Here is a 13,327-nt window from a genome sequence, read left to right on the forward strand (position 1 = left end):
TTAGGGACTAGCCACTATCTCTGGGTTATCTGGGTACAGATTACAGTGTCATTATCTGAGTTGCGTTCTCTGTGCCGTCTTCTTGCTGTAAGTCAGTGAAGGAGGGCAGAATTTACAGTGTGATGGGAGAGGAAGGAAGGGCTTGAATTGCAAGTGGGAAGTGTAGCTACTCTAGGAGAGATGGCTGGGGCTGCCACCCAAGAATTTGGATTCCAGGCCTCTTACTGCCCATGACCTTGGGCAAGTAGTGCCATGCAGCGACACTCTACTTTCCTTGTCTGTAAAATGGGGCTATGAAAGTACCTGCCTCACAAAGCCGTTGGGAGGATTCAATGAGATGTTGGTTGCAAATGCTGTCGTGAATGTTTGTTTTTCCCCTCTGGCAACAAAACCTGACACAGTTCTCCCAATTCGATGAACTTGAATCGGTTCTGCGATACCTACCACTAGCAGATGATGCGGTCTCTTGGTTTGAAAACTCAAGTGCTGGGGCACCAGGCTGGCTCAGTGGGTGCAGCGTGCAACTCTTGACCTCAGGGTCGTGAGTTTGAGCCCCTCGCTGGGCATAGAGATTACTTAAAAATAAAAAAGGAAACTAAAATGCTTTTTCATGGTTTCTTATTTCCCTCCAAATATTCCAGCATCACCACAGATGCAACAACTAAGGACCATCCTCACCTGAAACCTCACAAAGACGCTGTTTTGAGTAGGGCCATGTATAAATTAACACGAGTTCACATCATGTCTTACAATGGGCTCTTTTGCTCTTGTCGAGTCTAGAAAGACTGACTGTTGACCCTTCATAAGCCAGTCAAGAGCTAGATTGGACAGAGGGAGTGTCAAGGTGAAGTTCGTAATTGATTGTAAGGTTGATAAGGTTGGCAAAAAAAATTTTTTTAATGTTTGTTTATTTTTGAGAGAGAAGGCTAGCAAGCAGGGGAGGCGCAGAGAGGGAGAGAAAGGAAGAGAGAGAGAGAATCTCAGGCAGGCTCCCCATTGTCAGTGCGGAGCCCGATGTGGGGATCGATCTCACAAACCGTGACATCATGACCTGAGCTGAAAGCAAGAGCCAGACGCTTAACTGACTGCACCACCCCGGCACCCCCGTGTTGGCAAAACTCTAACCTTGTTCCTGGAGGAGTACTAGAAAGATTTGCTGTGTTCTCCCTTCAAGGTTCGGAGGGAGTAGCCACTTTCAAATTAATAACATCATGACTATGAGACACTGTACCAAGTACTGTGCTGAGCCCTTTATATGCAGCAAGTCGTGTCCCCTTCAGACCACCCCTGTGATGTTGGTGATGCCACTGGTACCCAGGTCTGTAGGCTTGCAGGGGCGAGGACCCAGCCTGACTTACTCTAATTTTAGAACATAATGCAGTTTACTGGCACGTAATAGGTGCTCAGTACGTATGTGCTTAATAAGTGAACCCCAGTTTTCAATTTTGAAAAGTGCCGTGTGGAGTGGTTCAGTGACTGGAGATAGTCAGTGGTCTTAGAGCCCACACAGGGAGGGAGGTCTGTGGCATCAGGACCCTGCATGCAGTCTGTCCCTTAGTCATCCTTGTTTGTTCCTGTCTTCAGCTGTGTGGAGCTTCCCTGAATCCAGAGTCCTTACTTCTCCAGAGAGTAAACCCCTAATCTTCTGCCCGAGTTGGGGGAAAAGCAGTTACCCCGTCGCACGGGGTTAGGGAGGAATCTTAGGGCCTAACTGTTTGGATAGATGGAAGGATGGGTGGATGGATGGATTTTCCAACTGCTGCTTATTATATTGGCTTTCAGGCAATAAATCTGCTTTTATTCCCATATGCACTTTACTTTCTGAGTAACTTGGTGTCTTTGCTTCCTGAGCCTTCCAAGGTTCTTGTACCTTGAAATCAGTCTGCTTTATTTTCCACTTTCTCTGATCTAAATTTGTGGCCATTTGGCCATTTGCTTCTCAGTTCCCACTCTCTGTCCTGGTTGATTTTGTCTTTTCAATCCCTTTACTGTCTCTGAATGGGGTCTTGGAAAGAGTGTCAGAAAACATGTTTAATGCACCATGCTTAACCAAAAATCCCTTCCTCCTCTTATTATTTTACTTTTTAAAGTTACTTTTTTTTTTTCTGATTTCAACAACGAATGCTTCCTATCTTTTAAAAAAGTCAATAAATGTGTGTTTCAAGTAAAAAGGAATCCACATCCTACCAATCCAGATATGACTATGATTACCAGTTTGGTGTATACATTTTCAGAATTTTTATGTATATATTTATGTAAATACTAAAATTTATTTTTCAAACATGGCTTATCATTTGCACACCGCTTTGTAAATTTGCTTTTATTTTCACTGAGCAATATACCATAGATATCTATTCATGTTAATACATAAATATACCTTACACTTTTAAACACATCATAGTTTTCCTGATATTGGTATTAATCAATCCATTTTGATGGACATTTAGATCATTTCCACTTTTCACTATTACAAAACTCCTACGTGCCCCCTTAGATACACTCACTTATTTCCTTAGGCTCAATTTAGAGAAATCGTTTCATTAGGTTAACGTCATCAGATATCATCAAGTTGTTCCTCAAAAAATGTACATTCCCATCAGCAGTATATGTTCCCATCTGCAAAGTATCAGGGTACTGCTTCCTTACATGCTGTGCAGCACTGAGTGTTATCATCTTGTTCCTTTGCTACCCCTTTTAAATACTGGTATCGATGAATATCAGCTTTTGGGCTAGTCAACCTCTTTTGGAAGTTCGGGCCTCCTCCAGACTCTGACGGTTTGGAAATCGTACAGTGTTAGAATGTAATCGGAGGCTTCCACTTTGCACATGTGGAAACAGAGGCCTGGGGATCAGAGGTGATTGGCCCATGCCACAACCCGGAACACGTGTCCTGACTCGCAGCCAAGTCCAAGTGTTCCCTGCATCAGACTGAACAGACACAGGAGCCCCATAACCTGCCCTTCCCTGAGCCCCCTGAAGCCAGAAGCACGCACCTCAGGAGAGGGATGAGAACAAGCACTTTCCGGGCACCTTCTGAGAACCTTCCCCTGCCCCAGGTACTATGCTATGCCCACATAATCCCATTAGGTAGCTATTACTAATTCCATTACATGAGGGGGAAATGCAAGACCTGGAGATTTCAGCTAATCAAATTAGTAATCTGCACCCACCAGGGCGATTTAGCTCCGGGACTAGATGAGATTAGCTGGAGTGAATAGTGTGGCAGCCTGGGAGTTGGATTTCAAGGGAGGAAGAGTGGTATCAGCAAGGCCAGCCTGCCCTGCGTGGGCAAGGGAGATGTTTCCTGGGAAGACCTTCTGGTACTTTCTCCCCCCTAGCAAGTGCTAATTCAGGCTAAGAGTAAAAACTGGCAGCACTATCGACTCTCAAGGCGGCGTCTCGCTGTTTTGGGATCCCATGTTGCTCAGGGTTGAGCACAAGTCCAGCACAATGCTTGCTGGCTGAGCCTCTGTTCTGGAACGACTGAACTGTCCAGCATGGCCAGTGTGTAAATGTCAAGTAAACACCAAATTCAAGTGCAATCTAACTATTGTGCTGGGACTGTTTGCTTTAGATATAATAGTCAGCAGGAAGGGAGCAGGAGAGGGAGGGAGGAGAACATATGTCACTTCATAGGGCAATTCGTGAACGTGTGAGCCCTCCCTTGGCCTGCTGGAATGTCACAGAGACCAACGTCAAATAAATAAAGAGCCTGCACTCCGTGTTGCAAAAATAAGCATGTCCATTTGCTTCAAAAAATTTTTCAGATGAGGGAACATTTTCCAGTCAATCACACTGCAGCAAAGTCATTCTGTTGAATTTGTGACTCACAGGCTCTGTGTGTCAATAGACAGAGAAGTAAGCCCAGCGTTATGACTTTACTGGGAGATGAAGCAGAAGTCGGGATGAGGCAGGGCTGGCTTTCAAACAGGGCTCGGAGCTCTGACAATAAATAGCAAAGGAAAGTCTGACCGCTCACAGGCTGGGCAATTGCATCCGCTGTCACCTTTTCTTCGTTCCTTGCTTGTCTCCTAGAAAAGGACCAGTTTGAAATGCTAACCGACTTCATCCTTTCCTTGCCTCCACGTTGATGGGGGGCTGCGATTGACAGGGTGTCTCCTGTGCTTGGTGTCCCATCTCATTCTGTCCGCACAGCATTTCTGTAGGGTGGCTGGTATCTGTGTTATTTTGCGGGTGAGAATGCTGAGGCCCCCAGAGCCAGGCACCTGTGGAAGCTTCTTGCCAAGGGTTCAACCACAGTTCTTTCTGGCTTCGATTTCAGACTCTGCACAATTTTTTTTTTTTTTTGACAACCTCCCATTTTGCTGTTTTACTGTAAGCCAGACGGTACCTTGGCATTGGGGCTCCAAACATAAATAAAAAGTGGTTCCTGCCCTCAAAGAGCTCAGGGACCAGCCAAAATGTCCTTGTCTGGGATTCAAGACCACTGGGCCGGACTCAGTTCAGGTTGCCGGAAACTAGTAGGTATTTAAGAAAAGATAGCACCAGGAGACTCAAGGCTTGTTTTCCTAATTGGCACCATTTCCAGTTGCTTCAGGAATGCCTGAGGGATAGAAAAACCATGGAGAGATAATAGACCATAGATGAGCTAAAACATCGTACTAAAACTGCTGACCCAAAAGCAAAGCCATCATGTGGCCAGTCTGCTTTGTGCAGCATACTGGCTGAGACTTGACTTTCTGTCTCGTGTAGCCATGGGGCAGGGTGGGCAGGGACGCGAGCCTGGACCACGCAGCTGGAAGGCTTGGCTACCACACATGTGAGCTTGGGTCAGTCATTCACTCAGTCTGTGCGTCAGCCTCTTCTGCTGTAGCAGGAAGGTGGGAAGGAACAAGTCCCTTGTGGCTCAAAAGCATCAGGATTAACCTGGCTGTTTGGATCCATTTGTTCTTGACTTTGGATGGCCTTGGCCTCCATATTTGCAATGTTAAGAAATGAAAGAAGGGAGGAACCTGTTAGTTGTCAAGGTGGAGACATTTCTTCACTCTCCCTGCAGCTCTGCTAAAAAGTAACTTTGATCCTTTCAAACCCCTGCTGTCTGACCAGGACCAAAGCAGTTCTTAGAATGGCTTTACCTTCATTTTAATGTAACACCGATTTGTTTTTTCTCCTTTCTCTCTGCCGTCCCAATATTCACCCAGTTCGGAGAAGCTGTCAGCGGGTAGAACGTATTCCCTGGTTGCCCTAGTCGTTCTAAAGTTCCAGTCCTTAAAGTTTTTCTTCTGGATGGCTGGGAAAATTCTTGAAAGGACAGGGTCAATACTCTTTTGCTGGAGTATACTTTTAAAAAATTTATTTTGGCTCTGTGTTGTTTGTCAAGCCCTCATGGAGCCCTGTGAGGAGACTGCTCCGTTTACCATTTTGAATTTCTCCCCTTCTAATTGGCAAGCATCATGTTTCCGCTGTAATCTGCCTGAAAAACAAACAGGAGAGTTTACACTGGTCTCTGTGCCAACCATCTGCCCACTCAATGATCTCTACAACAATGTAAGTGCTAGAAGACCAACTGTGTGTGTGTGTGTGTGTGTGTGCGCGCATGTAGGGGAAAAAATTCATTCACTCCTTCATACGGCTGATATTTAGGGAGCACCCGCCATGTGTCAGGCTCAGCGCTGGGCACTGGGAACTTTGGCAGAGAACAAAGATAGATGTGACCCAGCGGTCTCTGGGTGGGTCAGTCAATTAAGAGTCTGATTCTTGATTTCGGCTCTGGTCATCATCTCACGGTTTGTGGGTTTGAGCCCTGCATCAGGCTCTGTGCTGAGCATGGAGTCTGCTTGGGATTCTCTCCCTCTCTCTCTCTCTCTTTCTGTCTCTCTCCCCCACCCCTACTCTCTCTCTCTCTCTCTCAAAATAAATAACCATTAAAAAAAAAAGATAGATGTGACCCTACTCACAGCAAGCTTACAGTCTATTGCCAAGAGAAATACACTCATCAAATAATCACAAAGCTAAAAGAAAACTGCTAGGAAAGAGAATGCATGGTGTAGGAAATCTTCTAATAGGGGCAGCTGGTCTGGCTGGGGTGTATAAGGAGCGCAGTGGAAAGATGAAAGTCATGTCGTCCTTATGAAAGATGATCCTTGATGAACGATTAAGGCCAAGTATTTATGCCTTAGATTTCTAAAACTAGCATGGCCTCAAAGGTATTTTTGGATTATTTAATTTTTTAAGTTATTTAATGCCCCAGGGTAGGGACTTCGGACACAGAGATAGAACATTGCCTGGGAGACATACCCCGGAAAGAAATTGTAATACAAGGTGCCAGGTGTCATCAGAGCAGGCAGGATACCCAAGGTTGCCCGGGAGCCCAGAAGAGAGAAGGGTTGATTCTGGCAGGGAGGGCGCCCCACTTCTCAGAGTGGGGTTCAGGCAGAGCAGAGCACGATGGTAGGAGGGTGCGGGGTGTGTAGGTGGAACAGGGTGAGATCCAGGGGGCTCAAAGTAGAGTATACAGGCAGGATTGGTGATCTTTGGGAAAGTCATCTGGGGACAAAAATTGAGGGGCCCAGTGTCAGGGCTTTCCTTAAATCAAATAGTTACTCAAGACCCACATGTTGAAGTTGTACTTCCCACACTTTCAGTGATCCTAGAGCTATGTTAATTTTTTTGTCATAGATTTATTCTACCAGTGATAATATGATTCATATTTTCTTTAAACCCACTCATTTTTAAAACTTTAAAAACATATTTAATAGTAATACGTGTGATATCCCAATTTGGATGTACTAGGTCAATATAACCTAGTACACATTGTATGACACATTGTATAACACATTGTATGACACAATAAATGACACAATATTATGACACAATAAATGCAAAATTAAAATAATCACTGTATCGGGGCTCCTGGGTGGCTCAGTCGGTTGAGCGTCTGACTTCAGCTCAGGTCATGATCTCGCGGTCCGTGAGTTCGAGCCCCGCGTCAGGCTCTGTGCTGACAGCTCAGAGTCTGGAGCCTGCTTCGGATTCTGGGTCTCCTTCTTTCTCTGCCCCTCCCCGACTTGTGCTCCGTCTTTCTCTGTCTCTCAAAAAAATAAAGAAATGTAAAACTTTCTGAGGGTTTAAAAAAAAATAAATCACTGTTTCTCCACGTGCCATTTATTTATTTTTTTTCAACGTTTATTTATTTTTGGGACAGAGAGAGACAGAGCATGAACGGGGGAGGGGCAGAGAGAGAGGGAGACACAGAATCGGAAACAGGCTCCAGGCTCTGAGCCATCAGCCCAGAGCCCGACGCGGGGCTCGAACTCACGGACCGCGAGATCGTGACCTGGCTGAAGTCGGACGCTTAACCGACTGCGCCACCCAGGCGCCCCTCCATGTGCCATTTAAAGTAAGTCTTCTTGAGTAGTGCAAGTGGTACTCATATTCCATTTTTGTAAAAACTATCCTACCATAACTCTAGGGCTGTTTACTTATTTATTTAAAAAATTACTTCTTTATTTTCAAAGAGACAGAGACAGCATGAGCAGGGGAAATACAGAGAGTGAGGGAGAGAGAGAGAGAATCCCAAGCAGGCTCTGCGCTGCCAGCCCAGAGCCCAGCACAGGGCTCGAACTCATGAAACTGAGATCATGACCTGGGGCTTGAACTCGTGAAACTGTGAGATCATGACCTGAGCCGAAACTAAGAGTCAGACCCTTAACCGACTGAGCCACCCAGGCAACCCCCAGGGCAATTTAGATGCTAAAAACCAAAGCTTACTGATTTCTTCTATCACTCATGTGTTACATTCAGCACCTGAGCAGAATCTTTTCTATCTAAACTGGTTTCTGTGACTAGCAGTTCAAAGCCATTTCATCCTTCTGCTTTGGGGCTTGGATTCTCCCTCTTTTAAAAGCTCATTTTCTCCCATTTATCTAGTTCTGAAGAGCATGCCTGTCCATCCAATGATAGTGCACCCACATACCTCCTCTTGTGCTCCCCAGAGGCAAAGCTTTTGGTAGTCAGTTGCCTATTTGAAATATAGAGTGTATTTTCTGCCCATGAATACTCATAAGTAAAAGGGAATTTGCCCTAATCAAGCATCTCCTCTTTGAATCAATCCTCAAAACGACCCTGAAACAGTAGTAGTTAAAGCTTCATTTTACAGATGGGGAAACTGGGGTTCGGAAGGATCTGAGTAATGCCTGGCCTCAGGGCTCTGCGGCCAGCCGGAGCTGGGCTTTGTATTCAAAATGGCCTAGAGATCCAGAGCCTGGGGCTCTCTCTTTGGCTTCTAAATTTACTTGGGTGAACTTTGTTCTTCATCCACTTAACAGACATTTGCTAATGCTAGTTATGTACAAAATGCTGCTGTAGTAAGGGAGATTCAGAGAAGAATATGAATGGCTTGGGCTGTGCTCCTGGGGAGTCAGAATTGAAAACAATTATGTTTTAACAATGAAGTTTAATTAATTATTAAGTTTAAAAAATTGAGTGTGTATCGACTAAAACATGCACATGGTAAAAGATTCAAATCGTTTATGAAAAACATCTAAGATTGAAAACAAAACCTTTTCCCATTACTCCTAAATACAAGACCTGTTCTATAGATGAAACCATCACGAATTGCTTCTTATTGTTTTTACTTCTTACTTTTCTCTGCCGCTCTACAAAGACTTTGAGGTGACTCACGGAGAACAATATGCTTTCTTTTCCTTTATAACGTTAATATAGAAATAGAAAACCAAGTCTACGAAAAAAGAAGGAAGCCAGTATGCAATGTAGTTGCTATGACTGAACATCGGATCTGCTTCTTAGCTTCCTGGTAGCCAAGGCGAAAAGGGAACAAGCCAAGGTCCAAACCTCTCATTATCACCAAGGAAGAAGCCTATTGTTGTTTCGGGTCTCCAAGCTTCAAGTTTACTTCTCACCTGGAAGCCCACATAGGGACATTATCAGACATAATACTTAATGTTTTGGGCGATAGCTTTAACCACAAATGCCAATTTCTGCCTGCCATTTCTTGTGAAGACTTTTAATTAAGGTCAAGGGCTTTACACTGAAGCAGACATCAGTGAGGGCTTGCCTCACCCGGCCTAACAACAGACTGTAAATACCAAGCAGGATGAATAAAGAGCTGGTTAGGGCTACGATTACAGCAGGAGCTCAGAGGACCATGCGATTATTTGCAAGTTAGGCAAGGGAGAAAGCCTTCACAAATGAGAAAAAGGTTGCACTGGGCTTGGAGGAGTAGCGTCACTAGGCAGAGAAGGGGGCAAAAGGGAAGGACGTTCCAGTTTAGGGAGCACAATGGCACAAAGAAATGAAACCGCTTGGCTTGTGTGGAGAATGTCAAACTGTCAGGGGTCGAGAGAAGGAGATTCTAATAAGACTTCCATTAAAGAGGCTGGATTTGCTGCTTGGACATTTTCTAGCTCTTCTGAGACAACTTTTTGTTGAGTTAAGCAAAAAATGAACGAGGGTCAGATGGACCACATTTCTCTTGAATGCACACGGGTTTAAACGAAGGGGAAAAAGAACTTGACAGAATGTTGTCTCGGCTCTTGCCAAACCCAAAGTATTTGAAAAATCACACGAGACGCATCTCGAACCCAAACACATGCCTGGATCCTCCCACTCCTAATTGCAGCTGCAGCCGTTTAATAAAATGAATTGTGTACAAGAAAATGGGGTCTGAATGGGGGAGCCTCATTAAAAAGAGTGACTGATGCAGGGTGGTTAGTTCAGTTTACCCTCGAGAGAGTGCGCACATCTCATGACCTTGTAGAAAAAGAGAACGGGCCAATGGGCAGTCGCTAACCGGGCTATTGACGCAGCTCTTGTGTAGAACAATTAAAACCCTTATTATTGAACTTTATTGTATCATGTGCAGAAAGAACTCAGCATCTCTTGTTTCTTTCCTTCCTCTGTCTCTCAGTTTTACATTTCAGCGTGTAAAGAATGAAAAGAAAAGAAATGTGTTTTGCATCAGTCTCTATTCACATGAGTGGAGACCAAATGAGAGATGGCGGAAATAGAAGAACAAGGTCTCTAACGTACTATTTATTATGATTCTAAATTCTTGGCTTGAGGATCATGGACACTTGAAGAATGGGAGGAATCTGAGGCTCAGAGAAGTTAACGGATTTTGCCCGTGATCCTCAGTTGGTCAGTTGTAAGACTTCAAACTCAGACCTGGGCCTCCGGTGCCTGTCCTTTTTTAGCTCGCACACTTGTGTTAGGCTCAGGAACTGAGAATCCAAGTGGATTCTCTCTGGGTGCCTGGGTGGCTCAGTCAGTTAAGTGTCCAACTTCATAACACGAAGGTGAGATCGTGACCGTGGCTCAGGTCACGATCTCACGGTTCTTGGGGCTCCGGCCCTGAATTGAGCAGTGCTGACAACACAGAGCCTGCTTCAGATCCTCTGTCCTGCTCTCTCTGCCCCTCCCCCGCTCTCTCTCTTTCTCTCAAAAATAAATATTCAAAATATTTTTAAAAAGAAGATTCTCTCACATATTCCTCCCTCACTCCCTTCTTCCCTTCCTTCTTTCCTTCTTCCCTTTCTCCATCGCCTCCCTCCTTTCTTCCTAGACAGACATTTGTTGGATGATCGGTGGTGGCTCAATGGTAGTTAAGGTATATTCACACTTAGTGGGGAGAGACTGCAGTGTAACCGTGCTATTATAGAGCTTAGAAAGAAAATGAGACACAATAGGGGTGTGTGTGTGTGTGTGTGTGTGTGTGTGTGTGTGTGTGTATGTTGGGGTGGGGTGGGGTATAGGAGAATAGAGGAGGAGGGCTTCACAGAGGAGGAGGAAGCCTCAAACAGGCCTACAGAGAATCTACTGGATGGATCTGTGAGGGAGTAGGGGTAGGCATGGGGTGCGTGGCAGGTGTGGAGAGATCGGTGAGCAGTTGGGATGGAGGGCGCTGAGCTAAGTGAGGCCAGGGCTGGGTTTGGGATGGGGGTGGTGGTGCTGGCAATAGATGAGGGAGAAGGGGGCAGGGGGCAGATCCCAAAGGGTCTTAAGGTCCATGTGAAGGAGGGTGATTGGGCTTCATGGTGTTGTCACACTCAGGCCTGCTCAAAGTCCATCCTCTTGAAACGAGGGTTCACGGAGAGGAGCCTGGCTTCTATTTTCGTGTGTTGCACGCATGTGTGTACGTATGTGTGTGTGTGCACGTGCACACCTGTTATATTGTGAAGGTCTTTAATACCATCAGAATGGCATGCTTTTTTCGCTAGACACGTAGGATTCATGCACTTTTCTGTACATAGGCTACCCCTCAGTGCTAACGGGGAAAAAATGACATGCTGGGCAGAGTCCTTATCAACTTTCGAAACCACAAACTGAACTCATTAAAACAAAGATCGCGATAAAGTAATTGGAATCCCTGGAATTATCTTTCTTGGCTCACAGCTCAGAGAGTGGGACCCAAAGCAAATCTTGGGAAGGCCAGTGGGACTTTCTGGGGAGAAAGGCTTTCCCACCTGGATGTCCAGGGATTTCTCATTCCTGATCTTGGTAACACTGTTGCCTCTGGTCACTCAGCCCAGAAACCTGGGAGTTCCCCTTGACTATTCTCTCTCCCTTCTTCTTTTTCTTCTTTTTTTTAAATGTTTATTTATTTAATTTGAAAGAGAGAGATTGAGAGAGAGAGGCAGAAAGAGAGGGAGACAGAGAATCCCAAGCAGACTTGTGCTGCCAGCACAGAGCCTGACATGAGGCTCGAACCCACGAACTGTGAGATCATGACCTGAGCCAAGACCAAGAGTTGGACACTTAACCGACTGAGCCACCCTGGCGCCCCCCTCCCTTACCCTTCTTCTATGGTCTCCCCATCCTCCTAACCTCACCTCCAAGTATTTCTTTAATATATCGCTTTCTCTCGAGCCCTAGGTTCCCTGCTCCAGTTTTGGTCTCCTTTCTCGGTTACTCTTCCATTTCAAAAAAACCACACAACCAGAACAATTCATCTTTTTTTACTTATTCTACCAATTTAGAGTTGGCTGTATCATTATTGCCTGGATTATTGCAACCGCTCCCTAAATGGCCTCAGGGCCTCCACTCTTAGTCCCCTTCTCACACTCCTACCCGAGTGACTATTGGAGCGTGAAAATAACCTGCCACTGTCCATCCTTCCCTCTGCCATGGAGCAGCGCTAGGCCCGCCGTCACTTATGCCCCCGTGCACTCCGCGTCTTGCCACTGCCAGCCTCAAACTTTATGCTGACCAAAATGACAGCTTGTAGCTTCGAGAGCAAGGGAAGCTGCTTTTTGTTTGCTTGCCTGTGTGTGTGTTTTGTTTTGTTTTGTTTTGTTGTTTTTTGTCTCGTTTTTGCTTTTGTTTTTGTAGCTTGCTTTTGCTTTCTGTTGTTTTGCTTCTGTGTCTTTGCTCACAAAGTCCCCTGCAGTGGGGAGGCCCTTCCCATGCCATCACTTACTGTCCCAAGGGGGCTCTTGAAAGAAGAGCTCCTTTGAATCAGCTTTTGATCTTCAGCACCTGGCACAAAAACGGGCACGTTGTAGATGTTCAGTAAATACTTACTGGATGACAGTATTCTTGCCTCATGAGCACAGCCCAAGATGCCCATTCTCTTATTCAGTCACCAGTGCATTCATCTGCACGATCTCATCTGATCTTTGAAGTCCGTAGACAGGGTGCCATTCATATTATATTAATATTGTAGCAGTTGGTAAATAAATAGCAACTGTCCTGAGTACTCCTTACCACACTGGTTTCTCCCCCGGAATCCCTTCCTATGATCCAACACCTAAAGGGTTAACTCAGCCACTGTGGGGTCCCCCTGCTCGAAGGGTTGCTAAATGATGGTGCACTGCCACCCCGGTCCCTTGGGAGGTTTTTCCAGTCCCCATTTTACACAGGGAGCCCCAGCAGGCTCACGCTGCCCCTGCCTGTGAATCCAGGACTCTTCCCAGGACACAGTTAAGCCTCCTTCTCCCGCCTCTTGTATACGATGGCAGGTATCTGGGCTGGCGGAACCCACCTGAGTTTGGCAAACTCCTCCGTGCACAGAGTAAGGCTCAGGATAGCCAAGAGAGTGTTGCAAATTCAAGATCAGCCAAACTGGATTTAGTTCAGCTCATTCAAACAACATTACATTCACACGGAGACACAGTGGGTCATTTCTGGCCCGAACGCATAATTATTTCCCTTAGGTTATAACCGTTTCGCTGTCTCTCACTATCCAAAAAATAGTCCCCATTTCCACCTTACACTTAACTGAGAGGGAGTAGGAGACAGAGCACAGAGCACAATAATCGTTGCCGTTTCTGGACGTGGGCTCCAAAATTTACACATAACTAAAAACCTACTTCCAAGTGCTAAGGTTTTGTGCTCTGAAGCCCATCCT

Source organism: Leopardus geoffroyi, chromosome D4, assembly GCF_018350155.1.
Source record: "Leopardus geoffroyi isolate Oge1 chromosome D4, O.geoffroyi_Oge1_pat1.0, whole genome shotgun sequence".
Lineage (NCBI taxonomy): Eukaryota > Metazoa > Chordata > Mammalia > Carnivora > Felidae > Leopardus > Leopardus geoffroyi.